Genomic DNA, 10,568 nt, shown 5'->3' on the forward strand with positions numbered 1-10,568 from the left:
TTTACTTCTAGTTGTGCCAACAAGTCTGCGACAACGCGTCCTCCGAGCTATGCACGACGACCCTACGTCTGGACATATGGGTTTTTCCAGGACATATCAGCGCACACAAGAACGCTTCTTCTGGCCGAAAATGCGTCAAAGTGTGACTGCATACGTTGCGAGCTGTGAGCAATGTCAACGCTACAAGCGTCCGACAACCGAGCCAGCAGGACTACTTCAGCCCATAGCACCCCCTGGTTCTCCATTTGAGGTCGTTGGTGTTGACCTGCTCGGCCCTTTTCCGCGATCAACGAACGGCAACCGATGGATTATAGTGGGCGTCGACCACTTGACACGCTATGCCGAAACTGCGGCAATTCCTACAGCAACGGCCACTCAAGTTTCGCAGTTTGTGCTGTCTCACATTATATTACGCCATGGATCCCCATGTGTTATCATCAGTGATCGCGGGCGGCAATTTATTGCCGATGTAGTTGAAGACCTGCTTCGTCTCGCTAAGTCTCATTTTCGTCACACCACTCCGTATCACCCGCAGACGAACGGTTTGACCGAAAGAACCAACAGAACTCTCGTCAACATGATTTCCATGTATGTTGATTCCGGACACAAAACGTGGGATGCCGTCTTGCCCTTCATAACCTTTGCCTACAATACTGCACAGCACGAGACGACCAGATACAGTCCATTTTATCTGCTCTACGTACGCCAACCCCGCACAGCTCTTGACACTATTCTTCCGTTTTCTGAAATCGACCAACCTACTCTCGCCGAAACCCTTTGCCGTGCAGAAGAGGCCCGGCGTATCGCCCGCCTTCGTACTCTCGCTTCCCAGAAACGCTCTAAGAACCGTTACGACGGACGTCACCGACACGTATTGTACGAGAAAGGCGATTTGGTGTGGCTTTGGACGCCGCTTCGCAAGCGCGGCCTATGCCAAAAGTTCCTAGCCAACTACACTGGCCCGTTTGTTGTCATGGAACGTCTCAGCGATGTCACGTACGTGATATCGCGGCTCTTGTCTACTGGCCGCCGCTCAAGAAAGACCAACGTCGTGCATGTTGCCCGCCTCAAACGCTTTCATCGTCGCAACGAAACCTGACTCGCCCGGTGGGCATCGTCTGCAAAGGGGGAATTGCTACGATACTGGGAGAACGCATGGAAGAAGAGAAAAACGACGCAGGGGCACGAACTGTGATCTGCTCGATCCCTGGACTCTCGCATCCATCATCTCTTGTAAATAAACGCATCTCACCGTAACAATATTACACTTTTATTGTCAGCGTAACAGGGTGTCCAATACACCTTCCTAAGTTTGCGTGTTTACAATGGCATATCTTCAAATATTCTTGTCCCTCTTATTCCTCATTAAAGCTACCTTCCTTCGTTGTTCAGTGGTGATCACAAGGCCTTCCCTGGAAAGGGAAAGTGTGGTCTGCAACCAATGGTAGCATGCATATTTCGAGAGTTGCGTGATGTATAACGATCCTTGACGATGCTCTAGACTGCAGTAAAGAAATTTTGGTTGCTTGGTTGCCTACAAAAGCTGTTATATTAAATTCACTCACTTGGCCACAAATTTCTTAGATGTATTAACGATGCAGCGTGTGCGACTGGGTTTCCTTAGACTGTCTAATTCAAGCGGGCTCTTCTCTTTGAGATAAAAAGAAACCTCTGCGCAAGACGCTCTTGTGGCTAGATTCTCCAACCTGCAATACCTTGCCCGCTAAGTACAGTAATCCAGAAGCCATCGCTGCACCTCACATTGGGAGACCAGTTCAACCTGGTTCGACGAGTGAGAGCTGGTCTCGCAGTACAGAACCCGGAAAATCTACGAGCTCTAACTGCGTTCTCAACTTGTAGATGCAAACATTTATTATTGAAACATATATGAAATTTTGCAATCAATGTGTTTTAACGTCAGTGTTTATGTAAAGAATGACATACGTTTACAAATACATGTTTCGTACTCACCACAAACACAGATGCAGTGTTTAGGAACTGAGTTACAGTAAGGAACAGACTTCTGTGTGCAAATGTTTCGCCAGTAGCTCTCGCAGGTCATGTTTTTTTGTACTGCAATAGAAAAAAATTGAAACTGACAGAAATACACGATAGTATTAAAGCGTCCTAAGAGGGCCTGGAGTACTTTGTATGTGAAGGAAATGTAGTACGTCAAGGAGGCTATTTTGACGAAAACAATGTGTGCCCGTAAGCTATAGCTGGAACGACTGCTCATGAATCATATTGATGAACAATGTTTATATCAGTCGCTCTGGGCGCTGTAGGGCTTTTTTGCATGTTGCAGATGCTCTCTAAAGTGCCCCAGTGTTTTTTTCACTACGTTGATTTTGTGTTTTCGCTGTATTATTGAGTTAGACATTCACTTTTTCCTTCCCTATCAACAGAAATGCGTCGTATACATAAGCATTTTCAGACATATTTTTTCCGGGTGAGCTGGGCTTTGCGATTAATGAAACGTTGAATTTTCTGACTTTAAATTGAAAATTTTCTGTAAAAGTTGGAAACTCGTTTGTCAATATTATAAGTTCCTTTGTCGCAACATAGGCACTTCTTCTGCGCTGTTTTTCAAATTGTGTAAAACTGTTTCGTTCGTTCTTTCTGCACATCTTTTTAAAACCAGGGGGCCTACTAGCAGATGAGCTTTAAATACCGAGAAACTGTTTTGAGTTGTAAGATTTGTAAAATTATTGAGGTGCTCACCACAAAAAATTGTCCATTGATTAGCAGGTGTTAGGCATAACTGAACCCAACCCTTTGGGCAAGCGGATACCCGCCTGCATAGAGGTATGTCATGGTCTGATAAGAAAAAGAAAAAGTAATGCCACAAGAAATTTCAGCGCTTCTTCGTGATATCAGTGTTTATTCTTTGTATTGTACACACTTATAAGCCACTTTATATGCAATAATAATAATTGCGGTCAAAAGCGATATATCGCTGGACAAAGCGATTTCGTGAGTGACACTTACCTTACTGAGGCTAATAACATTAGAACAATGGTCGAAGAAAACTTTCGCGACAATAACGTTCCCTGTAGAAGCGCTGTTATTCACTAAAAGCCACAACTCTCCTAGAATTCTTTTTTTTCTTCACTGGATTCCTTCATATACAATGGCACTCTCTCCTAAAATACGCTGAAACATCCGTTATGTGAACAATAATATTCACCAATCTAAAAGAATCACCACTTGCGACCACATTAGATGAGCTATTCCCCTTATTTTTTTCCTTCATAGCGAAGGCCCCGTTCGGTAGACATGATGCCTTCAGGAAGTATGCGAGGGTTCTTTGGTAATCGGCTAGCACGTAACGAGATACCGTGTGACGTGACGCAAGCTGGCGAAAAAAGTGTTGCGCACTCGCTGTAATGACTACGAGCGGAGATGACTAACACTCCCATGTTTCCATGCAGAGAGATACCCATCAAACTGCACGGGAAGGCGGCCGCCGCCGTAGCTCAAGTGGCAGAGCATGGGACGCCTTACCCAGAGGCTGCAGGTACGGTCACTACCGGTGGTAAGTTGTCTTTTCGATGTTTTAAATTCTTCCCATTTAGATCACAATTTCTACATTAAACTTAAAGACTACAAATGATGTGCCCTATACCTGCCTTCGCTTCACTGGCTGTTTGTGTAGTTAGGTTGTTTCTATGAATGAAAACAAGCCCTTGATCCGTTCGCTTTTTTTCGGTTTTTCGCACAGGTAGACATACATGGAGGCAGAACACGAAATCAACGTGGACGTTGAGCTGAAAATGCAGACATTTGTATTTCTGGTTTGTGAACTATTAAGTACATTCGAATTACTCTAATCGAAGATGGGGCAATTGTTGCCTACGTTTTCGAACCAGCACGGGTTCTTTCTGCATGCCGAAAATGGCGGTGTACAACTTTTAAACTATTTCACAGGTGCGCCCAGGGGAGACAGACCAAGCGAAGGACAGAGCGTTAACCATCTTTGGGCTCGATTTGCCTTGCTTTCGCGACTGATGAACAGAAGTGAATGGTATAGGCCTGGCAGACGATGCCGGAGAGCGTTACCGTTCGTTCTTCTTCGTTAGCATTTTGGAGCCTCCTAGATGCAGTCACGTTCTTTGCCTTTCGCTTCATGTTATTATGTGACCGCTCGTTCTCGGAGCAGTGCAGCTTTCACATGCACCAACGGTGTTTCTCAGCCCCCTACTGCTTCAAGTCTGATAGCACAGACTAATAAAACTGCGACAATAAGCACCGACTAAAGGCAATGATGTCGACGGTCCAATGTGGTGAATTCGTGGGAGACAGAGGTCAGGGGGACGTTGAAAGCCTTCGTGCGTTCGGGGCTCAAGCTACGAATCTGCCTCCCGTGTTGCTGAAGCGCAGAGGGGTAGTGATGCATGAGCACAGGCCCAGGTTACCCTATTACTCGGGAGCGCACACCGTGCCGTGTCTCTCCTCAGTTAACGATGACGACGCATTTAAAGAAGTGCATATCTAGTACTGGTGTTTAGTATGTGCTTGTTGATGCCGACATGCTTTGTCGAGGTATATGTTAACAACTTTAGCCGTCACAACGGTTAAATCATGATCATGGGCGTTAGTCGTCGCGATTCAGATGTGCCACTAGGCGTCAAGCGAGTGCATCCACTACAAACGGTGCTATAGTTGCCAAACACCAATAGGTATTGTACAAGCTCTCATATATCAAGGTAGAATAAGCAATCAACCACTTCTTTGGCACGTTTCACTTTCGTCTTGTGCCGATTCCTATGGCGTAGGGATCAGCCAGGTTTTTGGCGTTTGTAACCATCTGAGCGTCCAAATACAAACATTGTTTTACTCAGCTATTCATGGTGATATGCCAGAAGGTTATGTTGTGTACAAACATATGTTACTCACGGGTATGCTTTTTGTATGGAAGTCCTTGTGAATGCGTATGTGGACCGTGATCTGCATATATCAAGACAACGAATAACTTATTTGCTCAATAATAAAGGAGAAAGTTTTTACCCGAGCGAATTGGCACATATTGTCGTTATACTGTTACAGTTCCTAACGTGAGGTCCAGCAGACTATTCGTCCTGTTTACTCCCTGTACTTGCTTTCCCGTTTATTTGTCTCGAAAATACCGCCATAAATTCACAACGTGATATATTCTAAGGTGACATGTAAACCAGAAGCTTTCATCATCACAGACAAACTTACTCAACAAAGCAAATTTTCAAGAAGAAAAGCACGCACACAAATCAGAAAAAAAAACACGACAATTAAATCAACGATGTCCTCTCCCGCAAGCACGCCAGCACAGCCAGCTGTGCCTAACTGAACACTTAACACCTCGCAACACCTCAGCTAAGCCTCATCTTTCTAGTGGAAGACGTGGCACAGTGGCTCGGGACGCATGCCAGAGTAAGTATGGTCTTAGAGCTTTTGGGACAATACACTCAAGCTGCGCAATGTTGCTTTTTGTCTAAAGGAGGTTGGAAAGACGTGGATCCTCAATCATAAACACGATTTTCCGATTGGACACTATCTGCTCACGTACTGCGCCGTATATTCGGCACAGCTGGTGGACACTCTGCAGCACGTGTACTTCTTGAATACATGAAGAAAGCAGGCGTGTAGCATAGCCATGTAATGACCTATTTTATTTAGGCGAAATCACCACATAACCGCCATTGTACCAATATATCAAGAAGTACGCACACTGTTAATGATACATGACAAAACAATATAGATAAAACATGTAGTACTTACGTAGTTTATTGCTGGCAGTAAGGGCGGCCAATATGCAGAGCATCGCACAACGCAACGCGAATCGCTTCATTGTCTTCATTTTGTAGAATTATATTGAACGGACATCCTTCGCAAAAGATTCAATGTCAGCACTTGACTAAAGCTGTTCAAAGTGCAGTGATCACTGGTGCATTTTTTCAGAATCACATCATGTGTTACTTATGATCGTTTCTGAAACAGTGAAACGGACATTATTTCAGGGCATTATTTCGTAACATGCTGAAAACAAAAGTACCATTTTGAAAATTAGGCGCAACCAGTCACTCCCTTATTCACACACATTCACACACGTCGTGAGTACTTGCGTGTGTGAATATGTTTGAGTGAGGAAGTGCCGAGTGGCGCCTAATTTTCAAGATAGCTTATGACCAGTTAGCTAAATAGCAAGTTCTAATACGAGGAAGTGTACTCGCAATAGCTTTGTATGGAAACAATATTTCGCTATCCGTACAATCGAACCCACAAGCAAGGGGCGGCAGCAAACAATGCACGAATGGCATACATACAAAGTTCCTAGTGTTGAATAATGACCGCTGCTTGTTGTACAAGTGTTCACGTTTGAAGGTACGACTGTTCTGCCCTTTTGCCCAATAGTTAAAATGAATTTCTACTTATATTGTCACCATGAGATGCGGCAACACTTTATGCGTTGGTAGCTCCGAATATCATAAACACAGGGTCATAATAAAACAAGATGAAATTTCTATGTTTACACAGACATCGCGAAAGTGGGAGGCTTATTACAGTTTTTTTCTTTGTACGCATGTTTTTTTAAGTGCAGTTCTATTAAAATAATATGGTCTAGAGCACGAACAATTGCACGATTGCGGCCAGGTGCTTTGTACTTGAAGTAAAAACATTATTTATGCAGCATGCAGAAATAATCTGGCAGCCTGTCAGATTATTTATAAAAATACCTTTGACAAAGCCTTTTCTGGTTATTGGTGAAGTTCGCAGGTACAATGTCTTTTGTACTGTTACATGCAACGTCTTGCTACCCGGTTTAGCTTTGTGCAATAGATTCAGAAGCGTAGCTACTCCAAAAGTTATGCACAATCTTGTGCTTACTACTTGGAACAGTAGTCACAGAAGCGCGTATTTTCGGGAAACGTAACTCTTGCGCCTCTTTTTTTAGGGGCGTAGCTTCTCTTAGTCTAACCTTGTCACGTCTCCGTTGGCCGGCGTAAACGGCTGTATCTCTGTCCGGCGTAAACGGCAGATGGCGCTGTCTCATAGAAGGACCTTAGAAGTACATACAAACTGCAGTTCAGGGACGATATTATAGATGGCGCTGTACAAAATCTGTGTCGTCATCACCATTTCCCGTCTCATTTCCTAGATGGCGTTGGTCCAATAGAATTGTGTGCAATATGGCGCATGTGTGAATCGACACTAGATGGCGCTAGAAGTGCCGCTGCTCTGCGATTGGCTGCTGCGCGGGCTGCGCGGGGAGCGAGCGCCTCTCTCATTCTCCTGGATCGTCGCCGTACGTGTCGGATCGTTGGTGGAGCATGAACGATGCACAGCGGCGGGCGCTCGCTTTGCGGCAGCCAGGCGCATCCCGAGACGGTGCGCGCCAAGGACGCCGCTGCGAAACGGGCTGAACGAGAAGCCGATCCCGAGACCATGATTGCTTCATGAGCTTCGCTCAAGCTCTTCATCATTCACCCGTGGATATGCTGTAATTTTTTGTTTTTTATGACGTAAGGAATCACTGATCCTTTCACGCGAGACTGCTTGCCACAGCAGCAACAAAATCTTAACCTACTGAAAGGTAGAGGTAATTTGCAATTACGAAGACGCAAACAGTTCACTTGTGATTTTTTTTACGAAAGCACAATTGCTTTGTAATCTTAGTCATAAGAATATTCGAACGACGCCCTTTCTCATTTCTCGGAAACTTAGGGTGCGCTTACAGCTTACACTTAAAATAGGCGCTTACCTGGTTTCTCGCTGTCAGCAACGCAAACAGTTCACTTGTGATGTTTTTTTACGAAAGCACAATTGCTTTGTAATCTTAGTCATAAGAATATTCGAACGACGCCCTTTCTCATTTCTCGGAAACTTAGGGTGCGCTTACAGCTTACACTTAAAATAGGCGCTTACCTGGTTTCTCGCTGTCAGCAAGGGCAGCCAATTCGTGGAGCATCGTAGAATACTTTGTTTGTTTGTTTTGCCTTCTGTTCTATGGCACGTACCCGTTCTGGGGGATGGGCCAAGAATATGTAGTTCAAGCTTAAAATCTTATTCGAAGAATGTAAAATGATAAGAAAAGTAAGAGTAGAAATGGCAATAATAAATAAGGCATCGAATTAAGACTTCAAAACTTATGCTAATAAGCTCGTATTCCAGACAGCCGTATTAACCTGATCAGAACAATTTTGATGAGATTAGATATATTTACCCGCATTTTATAAAAAGCTTTTTAATGACAAGATTACAAAGGTACACGTTTAGTGTTTTAATGCAACTTTCTTCATTGTCTTCATTTCCCCTCGCCCCGCCACTGTGGTTCAGTGGATACAGCACTCGACTGCTGACCCGAAGGTCGCGGGATCAAATCCCGGCCGCGCTGCCTGCATTTTCGATGGAGGCGAAAACGTTTAGATTTAGATTTAGGTGCACGCTTAAGAACCCCAGGTAGTCGAAATTTCCGGAGTCCGCAACTATGGCGTTCCTCATAATCATATCGTGGTTTTGGGACGTTAAACGCCATACATTATTGTTATATTATTCATTTTCTCTCGCGACTTTCCTCGCAAAGCTTGATTGGCTGCATTCGCGGGAAGATATGCAAACTGCACTGAATATTGGTTCTTTGCATAATCGAAAATTCAGTTTCTCATAATCTGCTCTAAAACAGTGCAACGGGAATTTTCTATGGCCACTACCCCTTAAATATGCAAAAAAAGAATAATAGAAAAAGTACAGTCAAACAATTGTTGTGTAGAAACATTATAACCAAGGCCAAAACGGGATAGGCAGCAACAAACAGCTACGCAGAGAGAGTTTCGGCGCATGTATTCGGGGCTCTTCATACCAAGTATAAAGGTTCTTGCGTTGAGTACTCACAATTAATCATTTTTAACGTTACCAGGCACGACTTTTCAGTACTCTTGCTCAATAGCTCAACTACGTTTCTACTTACTTAGTAAAGAATTGATGCATTCACACCTTATGCAGTTGTTCATTGGACTGTCATAAGCACAGCGATAGAAAAAAACGCCATGACTGCGCGGAAAGCGGAGCACAGGCACAGCGAAAGCTGGACGAGCGGCATTTCTAGAGGCCGTATAAACTTTCTTGTGGCTACTAATACGAGTACATTAACAACGTACCCACTACGCCACAAACCATATTTTTCGGAAGTTGGGAAGCACCCACCACAACATTATTCGTTATTCTGCGGAGAAGTGATCTACCATCTGTAAGGCATTATGCGCACTTTGTTGTTGGGACGGTTGATGACGATGAAGAATTATGGCTGAGCCCTTTGTAATGGGTTGGAATCTTTAAACGACCCACTAGTTACGGAATTCACATTGTGCGACGCCCACTCGTTATTTAACTGTCCCACCACGCTTTATAACATATGTTAACCGGAGAAACGAAAACAGAGAGAGAGAGAGAGAGAAAGAGGGAATTAACTTTATTGAGACCCTGAGGAAATGAATCAGGGGAGCCATATGGGCTTCCTTGGCAACCAACAGAAGTGTACTTGCGAGGAACCCACTATGCTAAAAATCATCATAATTTTTCAAATAGGGAAGCAGCCACTATGTAATTTTTTTTCATTCTGCGGACAACCGCGGTACTCGCTAAACACCTGTCAGGTATTATGTGCACTTAGTTGATACTGTGGCTGATGACGATCCACAATTATGGCAGAGGCCTTTGTAATGGGGTGGAAACATTCAACCACCCAGTCGTTGCGCAATTCGCATTGTGTGACGCCTGGTCACAGAATTCGCGTTGTGTTTCGCCTGGTTGTTATTTATACTCTTCTACCACACGATATTACAATATATGTTGATGTGGTTCCTTCCCAACATGAAGCCTGTATAGGGTCTTTTTGCAACGCAGTTTTAAGCCCCGGCATGGTTCTGAGGTAGAATACTGGGCTCCCATGCAGGGGGCCGAGGTTCGAACCTTGTTCCATCCCGGATGTTTTTTCTTGTTTAGTTTTTTTTTATTTCGCGCGATGGTGGTTACGGACACCGGCGGCGGCGGCGGACAACTACGCCGCCAAACACGGCCCTAATTCCTTCCCACAGTACATCGTAGTGAACCGCACGTGCGTCTGGTTAGGCTCCCTTCCTTTCCTTGCTTCTCCCTCTCTTTCATCGCAAAGTTTGCGTTGAAGCCACAGAGAGTACAATGAGCAAGCGGCCGCGTTTCCGTACGGCTACTTTTGCTGGTGCTACGTCTTGTATAATGCCAAATGAGTGACCTTGCTGGCTTTATATTCCAATCTGTTGTTCTCGAATTCAGTGATTCGCCCTAGCTTCGAAGATGTGACATTCATTGATTTATTTCAAGATACACCAGGCCCTTCTCGGGCCCACTCAGAAATGTATAGAAAGAATACAAGCAGAGAATGAAGTTCATTTCATTGTAGTGCTTGGCATAGTTGTAATGGGGACAACACATTCATAAATAGAAATACATGGCAATGCACTGTACATAAGTTCTTACAATACAAGAAAATATTATTCAAATCACTGTACATTTCAATATTGCATTTGTGCATAAAATACCTGGTATTTCCAATGCAT

The sequence above is a fragment of the Rhipicephalus sanguineus genome, chromosome 11 (genome assembly GCF_013339695.2).
Source record: "Rhipicephalus sanguineus isolate Rsan-2018 chromosome 11, BIME_Rsan_1.4, whole genome shotgun sequence".
NCBI lineage: Eukaryota > Metazoa > Arthropoda > Arachnida > Ixodida > Ixodidae > Rhipicephalus > Rhipicephalus sanguineus.